Genomic DNA, 26609 nt, shown 5'->3' with positions numbered 1-26609 from the left:
GCATGCCAACAGCATCAAAAAAAGTACACGTACTCGTGCCGTTACCAGTTTGTCACCGGATACATTTCGCTTTTCAGGAGTTCATTGTGAGAACAAATATGTAGTGTCTGTCCCAGTACCCCTCACAGCTGTAAACTCTCTGACCTGCCAGTGACAGGCAGGGGCTGCTCTCTGATGGATGTCCCTGCTTATTTCCGCTGAGCTGAGCAGTGGGGAAGGGCCAGTGTGTATGTGTGTGTTTTGCAGAGTTGTAACTGGAGGAGAGGGACACCCTCAATACAATGAAATACATAAAGATTTTTTTCAGTGTGTGAGGGAAGTACAGCTGTCTACGTCACAAGGGGCTGGAGCCTGTTCTACTCCAGCGTAAGACTTTGTAAACAAGTCCAGCTAGTGATTTTGCATGCTGCAGTGTGTGTACACATAGGTGCTTAGGTGCCAGCAGGTCACCCACTTGAAGGGGCAAGCCCAGGAGACCAGAATCTTCAAGGGTGAGTACAAGCTGTACAGAATGCGTAGAATGTTTAACATTTTGGTTGAAGGGGAGGAAGTCTGGGAGGTGGGGGTTATCCCACCCAGCTGTTCTGCTATGAAACACTTTGGAGGACATTTACTAAACCTGGTGCCCACAGAACCTGGGGCAGCTGTGCATAGTAACCAATCAGTTTCTAACTTCAGCTTGTTTAGTTAAACTTTGACAATAAAACCTAGAAGCTGATTGGTTAGTATGCACATCTGCACCGGATTCTGCGCGAGCCGCTTTTTTAGTTATTGATTTTTAATATTCAATAATGGGCGATCAGTGACCGTGATGTGTTGTCATTTGCTGCTATAGTATTTTTTTTTAAAGAACACTGACAGCCCTTTTTTTTTTTATACAAAATTACTATCAGTAACCACAATGTCACTTTAAGCAGTATCAAGAGAACGCAGGAACGACTTCTGTTGGTTTTGGTGGATTGTTACTGTTATGCTTGCCATGTGATAGGTGGAATTTATCAGCAGTAAGGGCAACAGATGATGCTGGTGAACCTTGTGTAATGTTGTGGGCAGATACTGGTGCGTTATTAATGTTATACAGGATTTATATAACGCCAACAGTTTGTGCAGTGCTTTGCAGTATAAAGATAGACCGTGCAGTAATAATACAACTCAAACCAAGAGGGTTAGGAGGACTCTGCTCATAAGAGCTTACAATCTAAAATGGAAGGGCATCTGATACAAAATATAACAGTTGCAAGGGAAGAGTTGACAGAGAAAGTAGAAGTACAGTTGTTAGGCAGAGGTAGGAATTTTTTTTTTATTATTATTATTATACAGGATTTATATAGTGCCAACAGTTTGGGCAGTGCTTTACAAAATAAAGGGAGACAGTGCAATTACAATACAGTTCAATACAAAATAGGAGGGGCATGCCTATGGAGCTTACAATCTAAAGGGGAAAAAGGGGACGAGATGAATTTTTAGGGATCGACAAAAGGCGGACAGAGTAGGAGATAGCCAGAAAGATTGGGGTAGAGGGTTTCAGAGTAAAAACCACTGTACTACTGAAAACAATGTTCTTTTTTCCGAGATACAGTTGAGATTTGTACATGAGTGCAGACATCCCAAGTCTCCCGCAACTCACGGGAGTCTCCCGCAATTGTAGGTGGGCTCACGGACACGCGCGAGTGCAGCACGATCTCCAGCAGCTCGAGCCGCCCCCTCCTCCCAGCCAGGTGAGGCAGTGGCATCGCTGAGCGTCCCGTCCTCCGCCAGTCCAGCTCAGAGAAAGTTAGGAAGCCGGCATAGCCAATGGGAGGTTATCAGCGGCTGTGTGGACGGAGCTTGTGTCAGATTCTACAGAGGGAGGAGTAAGTCCAGGAGTGAGTGAAAGAGAGCTGGTGAGTGTGAGGCCAGCATTCATTACTGTTCTACACGGCAATGTCTTCTCTGGCAGCACCAAGTTCCTGGCTGGCTCTCTGTATGCTTCCACACAAAGCCTGGTGACCATGCAGGCAGCCCCTGAGTGGTGTACACACATGGTGGAAGCATGGGGGCTATAGAGAAGTGCTGGTGCCTGGGAGGCAGGTGAAATAATTGGGTAGGAAATCCTGACTGGTCATTCTCTCAGGTAACCTTGTCTGGGGCCAGGGGGATACTGAATGGGAGTACAAATTTTAGGTGATTTCCCCATTTCTCTGTATGCATCCAGATAACACTGACCCTCCCCAATGTCTGTTGGCAGGTTGGCTGAGCCCATTTGCTGTTTCTGCTGCCTTGATGTAAAGGGGAACTCTTCAGATTCGGATGGTGAGGGGGGTGTTGCACGAAACAGCGTGCAGCGCCACCTCCCTGAAATGAGTTTGCCATCTCCCTGAAATGAGTTTGCCACCTCCCTGAAATGAGTTTGCCACCTCCCTGAAATGGGTTTGCCACCTCCCTGAAATGGGTTTGCCACCTACCTGAAATGAGTTTGCCACCTCCCTGAAATGGGTTTGCCACCTCCCTGAAATGGGTTTGCCACCTCCCTGAAATTAGTTTGCCACCTCCCTGAAATGGGGTTGCCACCTCCCTGAAATGAGTTTGCCACCTCCCTGAAATGAGTTTTTGCAGGTTGGGATGTCTGAGAGTGGTGCATTTTGGAAACAAATTCAAAAAGGTTAGTTTATGACAATTTGTTAAAACAAAATGTTTAGAGGTGAGGTGACAGAATCTACAGTCAAAATGTAAAATTATTACATTCATTTTCATCTTGTATTTCAGTCAATGTCTAGCCTGCTCCTAATAATCTGAATGAGCTTTCGAAAACTGATATTGTGATGATCCCCACACATTTACTTCCTTGAAATCTATGATACGTATTTAATATACCCAGTCATTAGGCACTGCTGTGTCACACATTTCACAGAGCCTGCCTTTTGAACTACAGAGGTGCTTAGAGGAGTATTTTCAGGCAGCGGAATTTCGACCTGTCAGATTTCGTAACGGAAGTGATGCTTGGTCACCGCCATCTTGTTACACAGTAAGGATAGAGTGGGAAGGAACAAGCGGACATCTTGTTACACCCACCAGAGTTTTGCATTTTACACTTATTTTTACCAGTAAACTGAGATTATATAGTGAAATACAGTACTTAGAACTCTGACTGTTTAGATGTTGAATTTTAAAAGCAGCGGCAAGCCTACGGATCTTACAGGTTTGCTGATCTGACAGACATTGACTGCTTTTAAAATTCAACATCTAAACATTCAGATGAGTTCTAACTACTGTATTTCACTATATAACCTCAGTTTACTGTTATAAATAAGTCTGAAATGCAAAACTCCGGTGGGTCTAGCAATATGCCCACTTGCCCCTTCTCACTGTATCCTTACTGGGTTGTAGCAAAGGTCACTTCCGTTACACATTCTGATGAGTCGCCTAATCTGACAGAACACAGGCAGCAAGGTACCATGGGATACATAGTCCTTAGAAAGTGAAAGTAAACAGCAGAAGAGAAGCTGCAAAGCATGCAGGGAGTCCAGGAAGTTATGAAAAGAGAAGGCCATCAGACACGCAGCACTCTCAACATGAAAGGGGATTTTTCAAGTAAGCTTATATTGAATGGTAAAATATAACTATTGTATGTATTGTTATTACAATGCTTATGTTAAAAGAAAAATTTAATGTATGCTCTTTAACAGCACTGCATTGATTACAGGGTAAGGAAATTGGGAAGTTTGCTGATACTTGCTGGTTAGGGCACACTTATAGCTTTGTTAGGTAGGTTGCAATAGACCTCCCTGTCACTTGCTCCTGTTGGTAGGTCTTGCAATGCCAGCCTTTGCTTCTCCAGACAGTTCATAAAAGTTTGTTAGTTTAGAAGTTGTTCATTAGGTCTTAGTCCTTGCAGAAGAAGAGTTGTTGTTTAAAGTGATACTAAAACACACACTGTTACATTTACATAGTCCCTTCTATTTCTGTACATGGATGATGTAATTGTGATTATTTTAATTAAAAAAAAAAACATTTAAGTACCTTTTTACTAATTGATATACAGCTGTCACATGACCCAGTTCTTTCCCAGCCTGTCTGCAGGAAAACATAAGCAGTAGGAGATACTTGTCCTCTGCTGCTGGTCACATGCTCAAAAACAGCCTTTGGGATACAGAGTAAAAATAAATAGTAATTATCAATAAGCTGTTTTAAATTGGCATACAAATATATATTCGAAATTAAATCTTTATTATCTTTTGGCGATAGCATGGTGCAGGCGGATTTCTGCCATTTACAGGCTGTATCACGCCCCTCCAGCTGTGTGTGTGAATGAACTACAAGCCCCGACATCCTTTGCGGCTGTTGGATTTTAGTTCTCAATGAAACACCACGGTGCTGTGGAGCGCCGTGGCAGTTCAGTGGTACTTACTGTTAGTGTATCTGCTTGCACACACAGATAAACAGAAAGATCTGCAGGAGACCTGAATGGCACCAGCAATCTGCTGATCGCTGGTGCAATCAAAAAAAAAAAAAGAAAGAAAAATAATAAAAGCACATTTTTGTACCTGACAAAAATTTGCATTTTTTTTTTTAAAGTGAACTTATCCTTTAACATGGTTTCCTATGGGTCACGTTCACATCTGTGCGTTTTCCACTGGAGTTTTTTGGAAAGACTCAGGGACTTTTGTCCCGCAGCAGGTTGCGTTTTGGCTTCCTTTTTTATGTGTTTCTGCTGGTTTTTCCCACAAGACAACAGACACCTCTCAAACGCATTAAAAACGGGCATGAGAAAACCACAAAACGCACCAGCAAAAAACGCATTAACCGCAACCTGCACAGGTGTGAACCAGGAATTAGGCAAAATAAAAGGCTTTGGTAATGGTAAGCTGTGCAGTAACCAACTTTGAAGGAGAAGTCCAGCCTGAGCTTTTTAGGCTGTGCTTCTGCTAATGCCCCATACACACGATCAGAAATTCTGTCAGAAAAAACTTGGATGGTTTTTCTGACGGAATTCCGCTCAAGCTTGCCTTGCATTCACATGGTCACACAAAAGTTCTCTGAACTTTCAGCCGTCAAGAACGTGGTGACGTACAACACTATGATGAGCCGGGAAAATTAAGTCCAATGCTTCCGAGCATGCGTCCAATTGATTCTGAGCATGCGTGATTTTTTTTGCACGTCTGAATTGCATACAGGCAAACGCATTTTCAGATAGGAACTTTTTCCAACTGAAAAATAGAGAACCCGCTCCCAATCTTTTGCTGTATGCAAATTCTGCCACCAAAAATCCGATGGAGCATACACACAGTCCAAATTTCTGACCAAAAGCTCACATCCAACTTTTGCTGGCAGAATTTCTGATCGTGTGTATGTATGGGGCATAAGGGTCATAGGAGTACAATTCGTTTAGCTCTCCTGTGACCCGTTTTCAGCAGAGAGCGATTTGAAGTCCACTCTCTGCTGACGTCACTGGAATCAGTTGAGGCAGCTCCCTGCCCCTCCACAGCTCAGAGCTCCAGTCAGCGTGGAGGAACAGAGCAGGAGAGATGCTGACTGTCAGTCAGCATCTCTTCGCTCAGGGGATAGTGAGAACCAAGCCATCGGCGATGTTCGGTGGCTCGGGTCTCAAAGCAGAAACGCCGGGGTGACAGATGCAAATTCAGTCTGATGCTGCATCCACCTAGTTAAGTATGAATCTAAAAAAAAAAACAACCCATACTTCTCTTTAACCAATCACATTTCAGCTTCCAGAGACATACCAGTGGAGGCTGAATTCTATAAAGCTGTTCTGCCTTACCACCTCTAAATTCTCAAAGGCACCAAATAAGTGCAATAATTGGTTGCCTTGGACAGTATTCCTTTTTTTTTTCTTCTGCTTCAGATTTTTGGTGGGTGAGGTTTACAGCCCGTTCACACCTGAACGTTTTGTAGCCCTACGCCTGAAGCTACAAAACGCTGGAGGGGAGAAAATCCATTATTCTCAATGGAGATGGTTCACATCTCCACTCCATGTCGCCTGAAGCCCTACGCCTGAAGCTCAAACAAGTTCCGGACCCTTTTTTGTCGCGCGAACTGGGCTGATTTGGGCGTTTTCATTCCCATAGAAACTAATGGAAACGCTCGATTCGAGCGTTTAGCGCGACAACGAGCGTTTCTACGGGCGTTTTGACGCTGTATCTGCTCAAGAAAAAATAAGCAGATGAAAAATATTTTTCCTATTGGCTGAAAAAAAAAAACGCCGAAGTTAAAAAACGCTCGTTGTCGCGCGTTGTAGTGTGATAAAACGCTCGTTGTCGCGCGTTGTAGTGTAACAAAACGCTCGTTGTCGCGCGTTGTAGTATGACAAAACGCTCGTTGTCGCGCATTGTAGTGTGACAAAACGCTCGTTGACGCGCGACAAAACGCCGGTAAAAACGTTCAAACACGCTACGCTCAGGTGTGAATGCAGCCTTAGAGATCCTATCAGTTTGATGAGGTCTTAAATGCCCCAGCCGTATCTCTTGAATCCCAAGACAAGCTGGTAGTTTGATGTCAGCAGGAGAGCAATTCCCGTAACTGAACTATGCCCTGTAGTGACAGCATGGCAAAGGCACGAATGATATATATGGAATAATACAATGACAGCTCACTGGCTGGAGATGTGTGTTACACAAGCCTAGTTACTCTGTCTTCACACATAGAGGCTTGTGGAGAATGTATTTGTCTGCTCGCTGTGGGGAAGCGGAAAATCAGAGTTCCTTGCGTTGTACCTAAATGACCCTGAGCTATAGAAAGCCATTTAAAGTCATGCTGCAGCGTGTCGTGAAGCATACAGTTGTGCAGCTGGATGTTCATTGTCAGCTTTTACTTCCTAGAACAGATACTCTATTCTTAAAGGATCCTCTGCCCAGTTATAACTGTTTGCTGGTTAGTAACGTCTTAGAAGGTCTCAACACCTGAGCTCCCTGCTCCACCCATCTGCTCGTATCATTGGGGGGTTATCACTTTTGCGGCCAGATTTAAAAAAAATATATATATGTTTATTTGTACATGTCAGAACATGCATGGGAAAAATGAAACTCTACAGCGGCCTCCACCTGTAAATTAAAGCAGTTGTATAGTCTATTTTTTTACTTTTACCTACAGGTAAAATAAGGCTTACCTGTAGGGGAAAAAAAATCTCCTAAACCTGTATGGTTTAGGAGATATTCCCCTGGCAATGAGCTGGCTGCAGCAGCGCATGAGCACAGGGGTTTCTCGGCTGGAAGCCCGGCAGACGCCGGACCCTGTCGGAAAGAACTCTCCCGCGCGCATGCGCAGGAGTGACGATATCGTTGCTCCGGCCACTCACAGCGCCAGAGCCACAATATCCGGAAGACATGCCGAGGGAACATGCCAGCTCCCTCTGCATGTATCGGGCGAGATGTCGGGGCCTTGTTCTAAGGTAAGCATTTCATAATGAGCTAGTATATGCGGTGCATACTAGCTCATTATGCCTTTTCCCTTGCAGGTATGAACAAAAAAAATAAAAATTCTGGGGGTTTACTACCGCTTTAAATGTTCTTTTGGCTCTAATGGCATGTTAACATTTACAGTACCAGAGGTTATCCTAACTCCCTATGACATTGACAGCATTGTTGAGATATGAATTACGCAGTACCTCGTGCGTCAGTGATGAAGACTCCCCATGCAAATTGAGTAACACACATTTTCCCTATTTTTTTGTCAGGATTTGTCATTATTATTGTGATCTCATAAGGCTCTAAGCTTAGTGGGATTAGGAATTAATATAAAAATACTGCGCTCTACACATAAATAAACAATAGCAGCCAGCACTAGAATTAATGTTAACAAAAATTGTGTGAATGAATAAAGTGAAAACATTGCAGCGCTAAGAATCAAATGTTGGGTATTGACACATCAACATACTGTGATATACAAAATAAATTGTGATTAGCATATACAAAAAAACGAATGCCGTGTACACACAACTGGACTTTCCGGCAGACTAGGTCTGACAGTCTTCCCGACGGACTTTCGGCGGACTTCTGATGAACTTTCCGAATGAACGGACTTGGCCACACACAAGCACACCAAAGTCCGACGAATTCAAACATGATGACGTACGACCGGACTAGAATAAGGAAGTTCATATCCAGTAGCCAATAGCTGCCCTAGCGTCCGTTTTTGTTGTCCGGACTAGCATACAGACAAATGGATTTTGCGACCGGACTCGAGTCTATCGGAAAAATTTGAAACTTGTTCTAAATCTAAAGTCCGTCTGATTTTTTGACAGCAAAGGTCCAGTGAAGCCCACACACGATCGAATTGTCTGCTAGATTCGTTCCGTCTGACCTTTGCTGTCGAAAAGTCCGCCTGTGTGTACACGACATAACATCATCATCTGATTGATAGTGTCTCTAAATTAAGTGCACTGTGCAAATTGTAAATCAACATTGGTAGTATAGTCCCTTTGGTCCCAGTGACATTACCCTGTGACCCCGTCCCTTTGTTTAATTACGTGGTGGGCTCGAATGACAGCTCCCTCTCGGCGCTATTAACCACTTGCCGCCCGCCCTATTACAAATTGACGGCGGCAAAGTGGTTTCATTATCCTAACCGGACGTCATATGACGTGATTAGGATAATGAGCCGCTGCGCGCCCCCGGGGGCGCGCATCGCGGCGATCGTTGTTGCGGGGTGTCAGTCTGACACCCGGCAACTACGATCTCGGTAAAGAGTCTCCGACGGAGACTCTTTACCATGTGATCAGCCGTGTCCAATCACGGCTGATCACAGTGTAAATGGGAAGAGCCGGTGATCGGCTTTCCCTCACTCGCGTCTGTCAGACGCGAGTAGAGGAGAGCCGATCGGCTGCTCCTCTGACAGGGGGGGTCTGTGCTGATCGATTATCAGCACAGCCCCCCCCCGAGGATGCCCACATTGGACCACCAGGGACACCACTAGACCACCAGGGAAAAGGTAATAAAAATCCATAATCCTCCCTAGACCACCAGGGTGCCAGTCAGCACAATGGGTGCCAATCAGTGCCCATAATGGATGCCAATCAGTGGCCACAATGGGCATCACTGATTGGCATGCATTATTGTTTGGCACTGATTGGCATCCATTACTATAACACCGATGCCGCCTATGAGTGCCCACCTGTGCCGCCTATGAGTGCCCACCTGTGCCGCCTGAGTGCCCACCTGTGCCGCCTGAGTGCCCACCTGTGCCGCCTATGAGTGCCCACCTGTGCCGCCTATCCATGCCCACCTGTGCCGCCTATCTATGCCCACCTGTGCCGCCTATCTATGCCCACCTGTGCCGCCTATCCATGCCCATCCGTGCCGCCCATCCGTGCCAGCTATCAGTGCCAATTTGTGCCACCTATCAGTGTCCGTCCGTGTCGCCCATCCGTGTCGCCCATCCGTGTCGCCCATCCGTGTCGCCCATCAGTGCCGCCTATCAGTGCCACTTCATTGGTGCCACATTGGTGCCCATCAGTGCCACCTTATCAGTGCCCATCAGTGTAGCCCCATCAGTGCCCATCAGTGAAGGAGAAAACGTACTTATTTACAAAGTTTTGAAACTGAAACAAAAAAAAAACATTTTTTTTTTCAAAATTTTCGGTATTTTTTTATTTGTAGCGCAAAAAATAAAAACCGTAGAGGTGATCAAATACCACCAAAAGAAAGCTCTATTTGTGGGAAAAAAATGATAAAAATTTCATTTGGGTACAGTGTAGCATGACCGCGCAATTGTCATTCAAAGTGCGACAGCGCTGAAAGCTCAAAATTGGTCTGGGCAGGAAGGTGTTTAACCACTTGAGGACCGCCGTATTGCCATTGTACGTCAGCACAATGGCACAGGCAGGCATAATCACGTACATCTACGTGATTGCCTTCCAGCGGGTGGGGGGTCCGATCGGACCCCCTCCCGCTGGTTACGGCGGTCCGATTCGGTCCAGGAGCGCTCCGTGATGAGGGGATGGCCGTTGGTTTTCGGCCACCCCCTCTGGATCGCTCCTGGCCAATGAGAAGCTTCCTCCCCTGTGTATTGTTTACACAGGAAGGAGGAAGTGATGTCATTCTCCTCGGGGCGGTCTTTTTGACCGGACTACGAGGAGAACAGTAAAAGTAAGTGTGCACCAACACTACACTGACATGTAGGTACACACAGGCACACAAACCCCCCCGATCGCCCCCCGATCCCCCCCCCCCGCCCCCCCTCCCCCCCCAGTCACAGTGTCACTGATTGCATTGATCATTTCTTTACTGATCAATGCATTCAGTGTCAGTTGTGACAGTAAAAACTGTCAGGACAGTTAGTGTTAGGTCCAGGGTAGCCCCCTATCACCCCCCAATAAAGATTTAACCCCCTGATTGCCCCTAGAGTTAACCCTTTCACCCCCTTTTGCCAGTGTCACTAAGCGATCATTTTTCTGATCGCTGCATGTGTCGCTAGTGTCGCTAGGTAGCTAGTTATTTTTTTAGGTTCACCGCCAGGTTTTTATAGCGCTAGGTACCCCGATATACTACCCAATAATGTTTTTAACCCCCTGATTGCCGCTAGTTAACCCTTTCACCCCCTTTTGCCAGTGTCACTAAGCGATCGTTTTTCTGATCGCTGCATTAGTGTCGCTACAGTCGCTAGGTAGCTAGTTATTTTTTTAGGTTCACCGCCAGGTTTTTATAGCGCTAGGTACCCCGATATACTACCCAATAATGTTTTTAACCCCCTGATTGCCGCTAGTTAACCCTTTCACCCCCTTTTGCCAGTGTCACTAAGCGATCATTTTTCTGATCGCTGCATGTGTCGCTAGGTAGCTAGTTATTTTTTTAGGTTCACCGCCAGGTTTTTATATCGCTAGGTACCCCGATATACTACCCAATAATGGTTTTAACCCCCTGATTGCCGCTAGTTAACCCTTTCACCCCCTTTTGCCAGTGTCACTAAGCGATCGTTTTTCTGATCGCTGCATTAGTGTCGCTACAGTCGCTAGGTAGCTAGTTATTTTTTTAGGTTCACCGCCAGGTTTTTATAGCGCTAGGTACCCCGATATACTACCCAATAATGGTTTTAACCCCCTGATTTCCGCTAGTTAACCCTTTCACCCCCTTTTGCCAGTGTCACTAAGCGATAATTTTTCTGAACGCTGCATCAGTGTCGCTAGTGTCGCTAGGTAGCTAGTTATTTTTTTAGGTTCACCGCCAGGTTTTTATAGCGCTAGGTACCCCGATATACTACCCAATAATGGTTTTAACCCCCTGATTGCTGCTAGTTAACCCTTTCACCCCCTTTCACCAGCGATCACAGTATAAGTGTCACTGGTGACGCTGGTTAGCCAGTTAGTTATTTAGGTTCCCTGTCAGGTTTTTATATAGCGCCAGGGACCCCCATATACTACCTAATAAAAATTTGAACCCCCTGATTGCCCCTAGTTAACCCTTTCACCACTGATCACCGTATAAGTGTTACGGGTGACTCTGGTTAGTTTGTTTTTTATAGCATTTTATATTCAAATCCGGAAGGCAGTGCTTGGTTTTCGGGGTCCCGTACGTGGCTAGGCTCCCAAAAAGTCCCCCACATGTGGTATCCCCGTACTCGGGAGAAGCAGCAGAATTTATTTTGGGGTGTAATTTGACTTCTGCACATAGCATGTGTGAGCAATATATCATTTAGTGACAACTTTGTGCAAAAAAAAAAAAAAGTTTGTAATATTCCCGCAACTTTTGGCAAAATATAAAATATTCCATGGACTCAACATGCCTCTCAGTAAATAGCTTGGGGTGTCTACTTTCCAAAATGGGGTCATTTGGGGGGGTTTTGTGCTATTTTGGCATTTTATGGCCTTCGAAACTGTGATAGGTAGTGAGGAGTTAAATCAAAAATTTGCACCCTTAGAAATCCTGAAGGTGGTGATTGGTTTTCGGGGTGCCGTGCGCGACTAGACTCCCAAAAAGTCCCACACATGTGGTATCCCCGTACTCGGGAGAAGCAGCAGAATGTATTTTGGGGTGTCATTTCACATATGCCCATAGCATGTGTGAGCAATATATCATTTAGTGACAACTTGGTGCAAAAAAAAAAAAGTTTGTAATATTCCCGCAACTTGTGGCAAAATATAAAATATTCCATGGACTCAACATGCCTCTCAGTAAATAGCTTGGGGTGTCTACTTTCCAAAATGGGGTCATTTTGGGGGGTTTTGTGCTATTTTGGCATTTTATGGCCTTCGAAACTGTGATAGGTAGTGAGGAGTTAAATCAAAAATTTGCACCCTTAGAAATCCTGAAGGTGGTGATTGGTTTTCGGGGTGCCGTGCGCGACTAGACTCCCAAAAAGTCCCACACACGTGGTATCGCCATACTCGGGAGAAGTAGCGGAATATATTTTGGGGTGCAATTCCACATATAACCATGGCATGTGTGAGCAATATATCATTTAGTGACAACTTTTTGTAAAAAAATTTTTTTTTTTTTTTTTTTGTCATTATTCAATCCCTTAGGACAAAAAAAATAAATATTCAATGGGCTCAACATACCCATCAGCAATTTCCTTGGGGTGTCTACTTTCCAAAATGGGGTCATTTGGGGGGGATTTGTACTGCCCTGCCATTTTAGCACCTCAAGAAATGAGATCGGCAGTCATAAATTAAAAGCTGTGTAAATTCCAGAAAATGTACTCTAGTTTGTAGACGCTATAACTTTTGCGCAAACCAAAAAATATACGCTTATTGACATTTTTTTTACTAAAGACATGTGGCTAAATAAATTTTGCCCTCAATGTATGACTAAAATTTAGTTTATTCGATTTTTCTTATAACAAAAAGAAGAAAATATCTTTTTTTTTCAAAATTTTCGCTCTTTTTCCATTTATATCGCAAAAAAAAAAAATCGCAGAGGCAATCAAATACCATCAAAAGAAAGCTCTATTTGTGGGAAGAAAAGGACGCAAATTTCGTTTGGGTGCAATATTGCATGACCGCGCAATTACCAGTTAAAGCAGCGCAGTGCGAAATTGCAAAAAGACCTCTGGTCCTTAAGGTGTTTATTGGTCCGGAGCTGAAGTGGTTAAGTGCCCTGTATTGAAGTGGTTAAGTATAGAAAAAAAAGCCGACAATAACATTTAAAAGCTCACAGTGACAGCCAGCGCCGGCAAGTGAGGGAGCCTCTCTGTACAGACTGCCCCCTCACTGTGTAAACTGCTCTGTCCTGCCACTCTCCTTGCACACACTGACCCCCCCCTCAAATGACAGCTCCAAAATCAAAGGAAAAAATGACAGCGCCAGCAAGTGAGGGAACCTGTCTGTATAGTCTGCCCCCTCCCTATCAGGGCCGGTGCTACCACTAGGCAGCCACCTAGGGCGCACTGCTACCTAGGGGCACCTGGCTGCTGGTTTCCCTCCGCGTTTGCCTGCTCTGCTGGCTGAAGCATGTAAGTAACTCAGTCTGACCGGTAGTGTAATTAGAGGTGCAGCACAGCACTGGAGCCAGTGCTTGAGGAAGTAGAACCAATGCTTCCTGTATAGCGGCCCCTTCTGTCACATGGGCAGGGCAAAGGGGTGGAGCCAGTGGGGGCGGCAAAATGAGGTTTCGCCTAGGGCAGGGATATGCAATTAGCGGACCTCCAGCTGTTGCAAAACTACAGTCCCATCATACCTCTGCCTCTGGGTGTCATGCTTGTGGCTGTCAGAGTCTTGCTTATGCCTCATGAGAATTGTAGTTCGGCAACAGCTGAAGGTCCGCTAATTGCATAGCCCTGGCCTAGGGTGTCAAAAATCCTTGCACCAGCCCTGCTCCCTATGTATTCTGCTTTACTGCTCTCCTGACTTTCTCTGCCACAAACCCCCCCACAGTGACTGGTTGCTCCTAAAAACCAATGCAAAAATCATCCGATCCGTTTTTTTTTTTTTGACAGAAGAAAAATATTGCTTTTATATGTTCATAAAAGCGGATGTTGACGGAAGCGGATCAAAACAGATGAAAATAGATGATCATTCATTGCACTGATGCATCGAACGGTCCATATGTGTGAAAGGGGCCTAGCAGTTTTGCATGCTCACCCTTCCAAATTTTTATTGTATGAAATGTAGCAATTTATACATTTGCCTGTAGGGGAGCTTTCAGTGCCTCAGTGAAATTATTCTGTGTCTCTGTATACAGGTCTGTAAGGTTCAATATTGAGTTAGCCCACACTTTGCAGCTATAACAGCGTCAACTCTTCTGGGAAGGCTGTCCACAAGGTTTATGGGAATGTTTGACCATTCTTCCAGAAGCGCATTTGTGAGGTCAGGCACTGATGTGGACAAGAAGGCCTGGCTCGAAGTTTGTGCTCTAATTCATCCCAAAAATGTTCAGGTTGAGGTCAGGACTCTGTGTAGGCCAGTCAAGTTCCTCCACCCCAAACTTGCTCATCCAAGTCTTTATAGGCCTTGGTTTGTGCACTGGTGTGCAATCATGTTGTAACAGGAAGGGGCCATCCCCAAACTGTTTTCACAAAGTTGGGATCATAAAATTGTCCAAAATGTCTTGGTACGCTGATGCCTTAAGAGTTCCCTTCACTGGAACTGAGTGGCCAAGCCCAACCCCTGAAAATCAACCCCACACCATAATCACCCCTCCACCAAATGATTTGGAGGGGTGGCCCAATGCTTTTGACAATATAGTGTGGATGAGCGATCCTCAACCCGATATAACACCTTTGGGATGAGAGCGGAGACTGTGAGACAGGCTTTCTCGTCCACATCGGTGCCTGACCACAAGAAGGGTCAAACATTCCCATAGACACACTCCTAAACCTTGTGGACAGCCTTCCCAGAATAGTTGAGGCTAGTATAGCCGCAAAGGGTGGGCCAACTCAATATTGAACCCTATAGACTAAGACTGGGATGCCATTAAAGGTCATGTGCGTGTAAAGGCAGGCATCACAATACTTTTGACAATATAGTGTATGTCTTGCAGCACTGGGGTCCTTGTTTGAGTCTCAGCCAGGACACCATCTGCATGGAGTTTGCATTACATTACTTATGCTTGTGTGAGCTTACTCCCACTTTCCAAAGACATGCTGGTAGGTCAACAGGATCCTGTTTAATTTTGCCCATGTATGTGTGTGCATAGGGCCATGCTGAAGTCGGATGCCACTGAACCTAGTCAAGGCAGTCTTTTTCGTCACTTCCTTGTGGCAAAGATGGCCGTGGCAGGCAGGCTCAGGGTTACTGAGCTGCACTGAGCATGAAGTGTCCGGTATGGACACTCCATCCTCGGATTTTCCCCTCATCCTGCCTATACAAGGGCCATCTGAGGCAGCTGCCCCAACTGGCCTCATGGGTAGCACAGACCTGTGTGTGGGTACACTAAGTTAACTAAGCTAGCTAATGCTGCTCCGGTACTCATTTTAAACAGTGAGCCCCAAAAAAAGTACGGTTCCAAGGTTTGAAATGCGCCAAAGTTCACGGTGTGGTCATAGCAGTGAATAGTGGATAAAGGTGTCAGCCATTTAGCTTTTACTTAGACTTGCATTGGGAGAAGGAGCAGTAAAACACAACCACTGCATAGTACTTCAAAGGAGAAAACATAACTTGCTTATGTAATGACAAATACGGTACATATTTATATCCTACTGGCCTCTTTTTTACTGTAAGACCATAGGTTTTATTCAGCATATGCAATTTAATTGGCCAAAAGCTTTTACATGGTGATTTTGCCTGTAGGATGAAAAGTAGGTGCTACTTTCACCCAGAAGAGAGTGGAAGACCATGTCAGAATAAGGGATGGAGTCAAGGATGTGGCTGCGGGTGTGTGGCCAAGAGCGGCAATCCAGCTGGATTTTTATCCTGCACCCACCGGTACACTCCCCTGACACACCCGATACCGCTGCCAAACTCCGTGGACGCAATGTTGACCCGCAAACAGACAGATACAGGAGGCCCACCGGAGATCCAATATGGCGCCGCAGCTCCACTCTCCCTGCACCCAGGTGGAACAGAGAAGCCAAAGGACCAGGGTAAGACACCTAAGGGCACCACGAAAGACCCGCCCCCAGACATGCTGTACTATACACAGAAGCTGTCAGCGAGTTTGGCAGGGGGATGGGGACGACATGTAAGTTACCTTCGTTGTATTCCACACCCAGCTGGAGGATGTGCGGCCTATCCAGGACCCCCTCAGGCAGCACTGACCAGTCCCCTCATAATATGGAGGAAGATGAGGAGGGCAACACGGCCGACCAACCCACATTAGCTGAAATCCTGAGAGCTGTGCACTGCATCAGTACACACTCTCCAGGAGCATTTTGGGGGTCTCAAGGAGAAATTGGGGTTCATCCGCCATGACCTACAGAAAAACAGAAAGCGCACCACAGCAGCTGAGTGGCGTATTAGCAATATAGAAGACAAACTGACCCCACTCATATGAGACATGCAGGTTACAGCCAGGCTCGCAAGGGCGAACAAACTCAAATCAGACGATATTGAAAACCGCCTGAGACAAAACAACGTCCGTATCGCGGCGCTCCCAGAAAAAAAAGGAGGGTAGAGACCCCACTGAATTTGTTGAAAAATGGCTTCTGGAACATTTTGGGAAGGAGTAATTTACCCCGCTATACTCAGTAAAACATGCCCATAGAGTGCCAGGACATCCCCCACACACCCTATTAGCCAGGCTGCTTAACTACAAAGACAAAGAAATTGTGTTTCGCCAAGCAAGAGAATGGCGCAATATACAGTATAGGGATGCACTGAAACCATTTTTTTTTTTTATGAGTAAGAGTACCGATACTTATTTTTAGTATTCGCCGATACCAATTACTGATACCTATCGCAGCTGTTTTGTTTTAACTTCAGCTTTCAGCAATGGTACAAAGCATTGGAAAGTTATTTACAAATGAAATAAATAGATTTTTTTTTAATTTAGCGCTTTTTCAATGTGAAATGTGTAAATATATGTGTAAAAATATTCACTAACAGAGCAAAAAAAAGTTTTAATTGCTTATCGCTTATTAAATAGACATGAAAAAAAGCAGGAAAATAATTAAATGGAGGCGAATAGGGAGTTAATTAAGGCTGATTAGAGTACATTAAGGGTTAATAAAGGGTTAATCAGAGGAATATTTGTTCATCCCTTTGATCTGCAGATGAAAAATCAGAAAGATACAAAAAGAAACAATTGCCGGCTGCTTTTTTTTTTTTTGACAGCTTTAATTACCGTACTTCTTTAACACTGGGGAGACCTACTGATAGCTCAAAGAACCGAGCCTGAAAGTATTGGTTTCAGGTATTGGTGCATTTGCAGGAGTACCGATACTAGTAGCGGTGCAACCCTAATATAGTATAATTGAGTGCGTGTTTAATTTTAACCTGATTATTCTGCATATCACTTCCTGGTTCCCTACTGCGCATGCGTGACTCACGCTGTATGTTCCCACTGGTCCCTGCTGTCTCCTGACACCCGTGTTTCTCCCAGAAGACAATGGGGGGATGGGGACGGGAAGTGACGTAGATACCTGCGGGTGGCTTGGGTATCTATGACTGGAAGTGGGAGCAAGATACCTGTATTAGACAGGTATCTGCTCCGAAAAGTGGAAGTTCCATTTTTGTGTGGAACTCCGCTTTAAAAAAGCTTCAGGAGACCCACTTGGTGCAAGAGACAGTGTCCAGCGTAAACTTTGCATGGGTGGGATGGGCGTACCACTCCAGCCATACCTCCTACTCAAGGGAGGTAAGCGTACTGCGTATGCTTCCTGAATGTGGCTCAACGCCTCTCTCAGCTACGCATTATACTTAGGGTACACTTAACACCATCTAGACTATTTAGAATGGGGATGAAACCAGATTCAGACTGCCCGTAGATGTCTGAGGCACCATGGAGACCTTATTCATTTAATGTGGCGATGTGCCAAGCTGCATCCATATTGGACAGGTGTACTGACTACTATTAATAGAGTGTTCCAAGTCAATGTACTGACAGACCCCAAACCATGCATATTGGGTATTTTGGACGACCTCACAATTGAAGATTATCCAAAGCTGCCCATTGCTAGAGCCTTGTTTCAAGCTTGCAGGCTCATCCTTGGACATTGGAAGGCAGTCGACCCTCCAACAATGATGGAATGGATAGCTCAGATGGGTGAAACTCTACGGCTGGAGAAGTTTATCTTCCAGCATAGAGGATCGTATGGCAAGTTTGATAAACTGTGGGCACCCTGGTTGGATACCCCATAGCCTTTCTCCAGTAGATCTAGTTTTGGACAGATTACTACTACAATGAAGCTGAACTAGCAAGCGTGGAATGCCTACTAGCTAGATGTTTGGTAATTCTTGAATATGTTCCACATTGGCAGTATACATAGGTACTGCTTGACCCATATCATAGGATGTTGTGACGTGATTACTGCATATAATGAACAAGACATATTCTCTGTAACGAAATTATGACAGATACTGCTGTTTTTTAAAAGTTTTAGTTTTATTTAATGAACTTCCTTGAGATAAAAAAAGGATGTGGCTGCTGGTTTGGAAGTAGGACACATAATGTGGTTGTCAGTCTGCAAATGGGGTTGTGGCTTTTTAGTGAACTGAGTGGAAAAGTGGCTCTGGGCAAAAACTTTCATCCAAAAGAGAAGTATGGGTTTTACAGGAAAAAAATATATATACTCACCTAGGTGGATCAATACGATTCTGCAACTGTCCCCTGCTGCCTGTGCATTGAGAACTGAGCGATCAAACACTGCTGATTGCTCAGTTCTTCTCTCCGGCTCTGAGCAGAGAGCCAGTGACTTTCAGGCAATGCTCTCTGCTCTGCCCCTCCAGCGCCCACTGGAGCACCGGGGAGGGAGCGGCTGGCTCAGTGTCCCAGCGGTGAGGCTGGGTCCGCTGCTAGTTCAGGCATCTGGGTGGATCCCAACTGTATAGTTGAGATGGACCCAGAGCCTGGACTGCCTAAGTGACTTCAGCTGACAGCTAAAAATGGGTAACAGGAGTGCAGAATGAACTGCACTGCTGTGATCCATAAGAAAAGTAAGTATAGCCAAAAAAACTTTGCCCACACTTCTCCTATAAAAATATTCTTCAAAAGCCACTAACTATATAAATTCACTTTGTGCGCAAAAAATGCCTTTGCAAACCCAGCTGTTAACCTGAAACAGTAGCAGTGACATAATGATAGAGATGTACATAGCCTGAGCAGAGATCAGACTCCCGCTACAGGCTGCCTGCAGGAAACTAAAGGAGGGGGCGGATATAAGACCTGTAATCCTGCACAAGGACAGAGAGCAGCAGTGACTGGTCTTTATTACAGCAAATTCCAGCACAAAGGCAAAGTATCGCATTGGATTACTGCACAGATCTGGAAAGCACACTAAGATTCAAGGAATAATACACATGCATCTTGTACTTGTGCACTGTTGTTCAGCTTTAATAGAACTTCTGCAGATACAGAGAGATTGTGGTGGGAAATGGTGAAACTTTTTGCTCTACAGAGCCCGGAGAACATTGTTATTAAATCCACAATTTTTTTTTTCCTAAGTGGATGACCCTTTTAGACACAACATGCCTGTATACTGCAGAATCATTTTTTTTTAAGTGACTGGAAGAAGAGCTGTTGTTGGTGAAAATCATCATTTGCCAGTCTCGTGACCACAAACAGCTGGTACAACTTGTTATTAGTATGACACTGCTTAAGTCTGGAGAGTACACACGTCTCGCACTCTGCGGTCTCTAGAAATCAGGTCTATACCTAAATACAGGATGACTGCCAAAAATTGACGTAGGGCAGAAAATGAGAGAGTTCCCCCTATGTAAGCTCCCCCAGAGCCATAGGAGCTTACACAGGACTTGTTCTCTTTGCTACCAAAAATTGAGCAGAGTGGCAGGTGAGTGAAGGGTAGATGAGTATGTGTATGTGGTTGGGGCCACTTGCCCTGCACACATGTGGGGGCACCTCTATTCTCATGTGCTTGTTCATCAATGCCCGGGACCAAGTGGGGCTGTCATTCATGTGAAAGTCAACAATAGAGATGAGCCATACACAATGCTGTTTAACATGGAGGACACAACTTATCCTGTACACTTGAATAGAGAGTGCACTGCCATAAAATGCTGCTTGGTTTTGTACATGATCTTATTGTGGATGTTACTACATACCTTGCTTGTTGAATGTTGCATTTAGGAGGGACATCACTGCGCCCATGCCCTCTCCACCATTCCAGTGTACCTCTGTCATCTCACCCCCAGTGATGGAATGGAGTCCCAGTGTGCAACTAGCTCGAACCTCATGCATGCACTTACTTAACCCCTTCTCTCTCCTGTACCATGAAGCTAGGTTCATGAGGTCTCCGTACTTTGAGTTTGGTCCCAGATACTTTGGGGTACCAACCACGAGTGAGGGAGCCAGGACACTGTCCCCCCTTGCTACCAGAGTACCTGTCACCTATGCCAGGTACCACACTTTTTGACCAGCAGATATACACTTCCACCAGTACATGGTGGCAGCTACTCTCCTCCAACTCTTTTTCTGAGATAACCCTTAGTAGTGGCCTTTCAGGAACATTACAGTTCAAAGTACAACACAGTCCAACTAACTGACTATTCTGTGGCCTCCCAGAAAGGTCCATAATTGGTAGTGTCCATTGCTGGCGATTCCCTTGGAGTGACAAATGAAGGTTAAATCCTTCCAGATGACAAGGACCAAACAGAAGCTCTCTTCAAGCCCGGCCTTACCTATATATATATATATATATAGATACCGAAGGAAGGCAGGACCCAAAAAAAACAGGAAATCGGATGCAGAACTTAACCCTTCCCTGACCTGGGAAGACTAAACTAGCTTGCAACCATAGAATATTCCCCTTGTAGGTACCTGCCTACATGCAGCTGGAGACAGCAGCCAAGTGAAGCTGTTGCTTTGCCCTGTATGATTAACTTATACCCGAGGGAAACAGGGAAGGAGGCTGTCATTGCTTGCCCTCCTTCTTAAAATTTAAGTTACTGGTCTGTCTCTGTCTGTCAATAGTTTCAGAGTCAATGGTCAGGAACAAGCATGCGGATGAGGGACCCAGCTAAAAACATGTGCTTGTCCTGTGTGTGCACAGTCTGATCTCTTGCTATTCAGGTCTGTTCACAGCATAGCAGTAAGCCAGTTTACTGAAAAGCAGCAAGTAGCCCCAAACATGCCACCTGCTGGATATCAATGTTAATAAAAATGGACATAAACTTACCTATTCTGCAACGGGGCATGTCCCTCACAAGTGTTGGCATTGTCTGCTAGTTGCAAGTTTTAAGCCATTTTCATTTGCTGGCGTGGGATGCTGTTACTCCTGCGCATGCACAGGAGTGTATTCATTCTGGCACACAGGCACTATTTTGAAATGTACACTGAGCTGCACTTGAGAAGACTGCAAACAGCCAGGTAGGTTTCTTTCACTACAGAAGTGACACGTCATTTATTTTTTGTAGTAAAATAAAGAGCGTTCCACCTGTTCACAGATTCACTTTAAGCAATTTACATTTATATGTAATCGCCTAAAAACAAATATAGATATACTTGCATATATACAGTATATATATATATATATATATATATATATACACACTCACTGGGCACTTTATTAGGTACACCTGGCTAGTGTTGAGTTAGACCACCTTTTGCCTTCAGAACTGCCTTAAGAGCCGGTTCACACAGGGGCAACACGACTTCCAGCGCGACTTTTGGAGGCAACTTGGACACGGCTTGAGTATGAATAACATTGCGACTTGGGGGCGACTTTAACGCGACTTGTGGCGACTTACAACATGACTTTAAGTCAACCCCAGGCCAGGCGACTGTGGCCATGGCCAATCACAGGATAATTAGCTCTTGAGGGGGAACTCCACGCCAAATTTTAAATAAAAAACCGGCATGGGTTCCCCTCCAAGAGCATACCAGGCCCTTAGGTCTGATATGGATTTTAAGGGGAACCCCCTACGCCAGAAAAACGGCATGGGGTCCCCCCAAAATCCATACCAGACCCTTATCCAAGCATGCAGCCCGGCTGGTCAGGAAAGGGGGTGGGGGCAAGCAAGCACCCACCTGAGCCATACCAGGCCATATACCCTCAACATGGGGGAGTAGGTGATTTGGGGAAGGGGGTGCCCCCACCCCAAAGCACCTTGTCCCCATGTTGATGAGGACAAGGGCCTCTTCCCGACAACCCTGGCTGTTGGTTGTCAGGGGTCTGCGATCGGGGGGCTTATCGGAATCCGGGAGCCCCCTTTAATAAGGTGGCCCCCAGATCCCGACCCCCACACTATGTGAATGAGTATGGGGTACATCGTACCCCTGTACAAAGGGTAAACCGCGCTACTCAAACAGCAAAAGAAAGTAACCTATAAGCAGCAACCCTAATCGTAATACTCTGATATCAAACTAAATAGGTGAACAAAATGAGCTGCGCTAAAAACAAAAAATTGTATACCTAAAACCTAATCCAAAACTATACCGATAGACATGGAAAAGAACAATGTTAAGTGACGAAAATATGATTAGTAAATAGTATACATAAATACTATCATATCATCATATAAGTGAATAAAGTGTATACTAGATCTGAAATGAAGTTAACATAAATAATATAGAAAAAACCCCCCACAAAAATTAATGTATATTAAAACAAAAATTGTGTGTGCTAAATCTAAACCAATAATAAAATTAGCAAAAATAGTATTCAAAGGCAATAAAGAGTTCATATATAATGAAGAAAAAATTGTCCAAAAAGTATTGTTGATTCCTCAAAATTAATATTAAGGTGCAAAAATATCCACAAATGCGTGTATATAGAAAATAATCAAAACAATCCTCCACCAGTGAGAAGAGGGGCCGCTTACCAGAGTTTTAGATCCCAGTGTTAGTGAGATCAGTAAGGCAACAGCACAGAGGTTTCTGGATGAACCGTCACAGGCACCACACCGTTTGCATCTCCAATACGAAGGCTCCAATCGGGAAACGAAGGTATCGTAGATTGCTGGCACCACGCTGCTTCTATCTCCAAATACGAAGCCTCCAGTCAGGAAACGAGGGTATCGTGGATCATGTATAAAAAATCAAAGGCACTCGCATAGCGTAAAACCACTTGGTTTAATGAAATAGAATATAAAAAAATTTACACTCACATATGTATAGAAAAAAACGATCACATAAAAAACGAGCCGGCCGGACTCGTGTGCCGCCCGCACTTCCTGGTTGGGCGTAGAACGCGGAGACGTCAGAACACCTATCTCCCTACGTGCGTTTCGTCACGAACGGACGTGTTCACGGGATGGTGCATTATCCTGCTGGAAGTAGCCATCAGAAGATGGGTACACTGTAGTCATAAAGGGATGGACATGGTCAGCAACAATAGTCAGGTAAGCCGTGTCTTTTAAACAGTGCTCAATTGGTACTAAGGGACCCAAAGTGTGGCAAGAATTGAGACTCATCAGACCAGGCAATGTTTTTCCAATCTTTTATTGTCCTATTTTGGTGAGCCTGTGTGAATTGTAGCCTCCCCAAAGTGTCAATATTTTGTGTGGGCACCATTGTTTTCCAGCACTGCCTTAATCCTCTTGGGCGTGGAGTTCACCAGAGCTTCACAGGTTGCCACTGGAGTCCTCTTCCACTCCTCCATGATGACATCACAGAGCTGGTGAATGGTAGAGACCTTGCGCTCCTCCACCTTCCATTTGAGGATGCCCCACAGATGCTCAATAGGGTTTAGGTCTGGAGACATGCTAGGCCAGTCCATCACCTTTACCCTCAGCTTTTTTAGCAAGGCAGTGGTCATCTTGGAGATGTGTACGGGGTTGTTATCATGTTGAAATACTGCCCTGTGGCCCAGTCTCTGAAGGCATGGGATCATATTCTGTTTCAGTATGTCACAGTACATGTTGGCATTCATGTTCCCTCAATGAACTGTAGCTCCCCAGTGCCGGCAGCACTCATGCAGTCCCAGACCATGACACTTCCACCACCATGCTTTACTGTAGGCAAGACACACTTGTCTTTGTGCTCCTCACCTTGTTGCCACCGCACACGCTTGACACCATCTGAACCAAATACGTTTATTTGGTCTCATCAGACCACAGGACATGGTTCCAGTAATCTATGTCCTTGGTCTGCTTGTCTTCAGCAAACTGTTTCTTGTGCATCATCTTTAGAAGAGACTTCCTTCTGGGACGACAGCCATGCAGACCAATTTGATGCCGTGTGTGGCGTATGGTCTGAGCACTGACAGGCTGACGCCCCACCCCTTCAACCTCTGCAGCAATGCTGACAGCACTCATATGTCTATTTCCCAAAGACAATCTCTGGATATGATGCTGAGCACGTGCACTCAACCTCTTTGGTTGATCATGGCGAGGCCTGTTTTTAGTGGAACCTGTTCTGTTAAACCGCTGTATGGTCTTGGCCACTGTGCTGCAGCTCAGTTTCAGGGTCTTGGCAATCTTTTTATAGCCTAGGCCATCTTTACGTAGAGCAACAATTCTTTTTTTCAGATCCTCAGAGAGTTATTTGCCATGAGGTGGCATATTGAACTTCCAGTGACCAGTATGAGAGAGTGAGAGCGATAACACCTTAACACATCTGCTCCCCATTCACACCAGAGACCTTGTAACACTAACGACTCACATGACATAGAGAAGGGAAAATAGCTAATTGGGCCCAATTTGGACACCTTCATATAGGGGTGTACTCACTTTTGTGGCCAGCAGTTTAGATATTAATGGCTGTGTGTTGAGTTATTTTGAGGGGACAGCAAATTTACACTGTTATATAAACTGTACACTCACTACTTTACATTGTAGCAAAGTGTCATTTCTTTGGTGTTGTCACATGAAAAGATATAATAAAATATTTACAAAAATGTGTACTCACTTTTGTGAGATACTGTGTGTGTGTGTATATATGTGTGTATATATATATATATATATATATATATATATATATATATATATATATATATATGTACACACACACTTTTTTTTGTCCATATTGTTTTCTTGGGAAAAGTGGTTGAAGCAGCATCTGCTTCCACTCCTAATTTTTCCACTGTTTGTATTAAGCATACACATTGGTTCACCCTGTAAGGCTGCATTGCACGGGCATTTAGTCATGCTGCAAATCCCAACAGCAAGACTCTACAACAGGATTCTCAAACTGGCGGCCCTCCAGCTTTTGTGAAACTACAAGTCCCATCATGCCTCTGCTTGTGGGAGTCATTCTTGTAACTGTCAGCCTTGCAATGCCTCATGGGACTTGTAGTTTTGCAACAGCTGGAGGGCCGGCAGTTTGAGACCCCAGCTCTACAAAGTGTCATGGTCTGTGGCTGGGATTGACAGCTGACTGTGGATACCCGCAGCTGCAGAGCCTGCTCAGTGCAAGGACAGGCTGTTGGCATTTGCAGCTATTAGTGACTGTTCACACAGCTAGCAATAACCTGGGGTGTTCATGGATGGAAGTCTCCAGCCATGATCACTGCAGGAAATTGGTGGCTGTGAAAATAGTCACGAATAGCTGCGGCCACCAACAGCTGGTAACTGAACTGTACCGGCGGCCGAACCTTTTCACACACAGCTGTTAATCCCAGCCGTATGAATCAGTAGATTCTTGCCTCTAGGGTTCACTACATGGCTAAAAGCCCATGCAAATGTAGCCTGAGATATCTGGATATCTATAAACAGACAGGTGTCTCCAGGAGAAGGTATAATTGACCTATCTTGCCTGTTCTCAAAGACACTGCAACCCACCATAAGACACTGACTGCAGTAAAGCTGTTTTTTTCTCTTTGCTCATAGAGGGATTGGCCAACTTGTGCAGAGATTTTCAAAAAGTTGATAAATCTCAGTGTATTTCCAAAAAGTTATCAACCTTCTTATGATATACTACAGCAAAGCTGAAGTGTGGAAGAACTAGAAGTATGCGCAATACTTTACATATTTTTGGCAGGTGTCCTTGGAAATGCTAAAAGATGTTGGGGAGGAGATTACAAGGGAGGATTTCCATTGTTTATGTCCTGGCCACTAACCATTCGTGTATAGTGATACATAATTAAACCCTGTAACAATAGGAGCGGGGTTTTCGCCAAATGGAACAGAAGACAAAACCAAATAAAATTGTCCTGCCTAACAAATTAATCAGTGTGACAAGGCATGCTGGGACTTGTAGTGATCCATAAAATGAAGGAATGCAATTTGCTTAAAATCCAACTCCAGGCTAAAGTTTTATTTTTTTAAAGGGTCCCCTAAGAAATTTAGGAATAAAAGAGAAGCTATCGCAGCAGTACTCACCTCCTCCGCAGTAATTATTTTTTTCCACTAGATGTCTCCAGTCTTCCGGATTATATGACACCCAGTAGAAGACTGAGGATATCCATCTATGTAAAAGGCTTCATTGACTCGCACCCTAAGGGGAAGAGGGGGGGACACATAATAATCAGAGCCAGTGCTACAGGTGAGGGGGTCATTGGCTGGTAGCGGGGAGCCCGGATTTGGGGTTTAAATCTGCAGCATTATGTACTGTGCCTTTAAGAGCTTGAAAGTGAATATTCCTGTTGAAACTATTTTTAGTTATCTGTCTTCGGAGTTACAGAATGTTCTTTTACTGGTGAAGATTATTTTAGTCACTCTTGTGTACGTTTAATGGGTAAAGTATAAACTCCAG

The 26609-nt window shown here is 44.8% G+C and overlaps 1 protein-coding gene across 1 annotated transcript in view; it reads left to right on the top strand.

The window, feature by feature from the left end:
• Positions 1-229: 229 nt before the first annotated feature.
• LOC143960193 (uncharacterized) overlaps positions 230-26609 on the top strand; it is a 749774-nt gene continuing 723394 nt past the window's right edge. Inside the window, exon 1 of the mRNA XM_077468516.1 lies at positions 230-491. The gene's annotated coding sequence lies outside the window, so the exon portion shown is untranslated. The remainder of the gene's footprint in view (positions 492-26609) is intronic.

Source organism: Lithobates pipiens, unplaced genomic scaffold, assembly GCF_037356315.1.
Source record: "Lithobates pipiens isolate NorthernLeopardFrog02 unplaced genomic scaffold, aLitPip1_a1.2 Scaffold_8, whole genome shotgun sequence".
Classification (NCBI taxonomy): Eukaryota; Metazoa; Chordata; class Amphibia; order Anura; family Ranidae; genus Lithobates; species Lithobates pipiens.
This window is presented reverse-complemented; position numbering and strand designations above follow the sequence as displayed.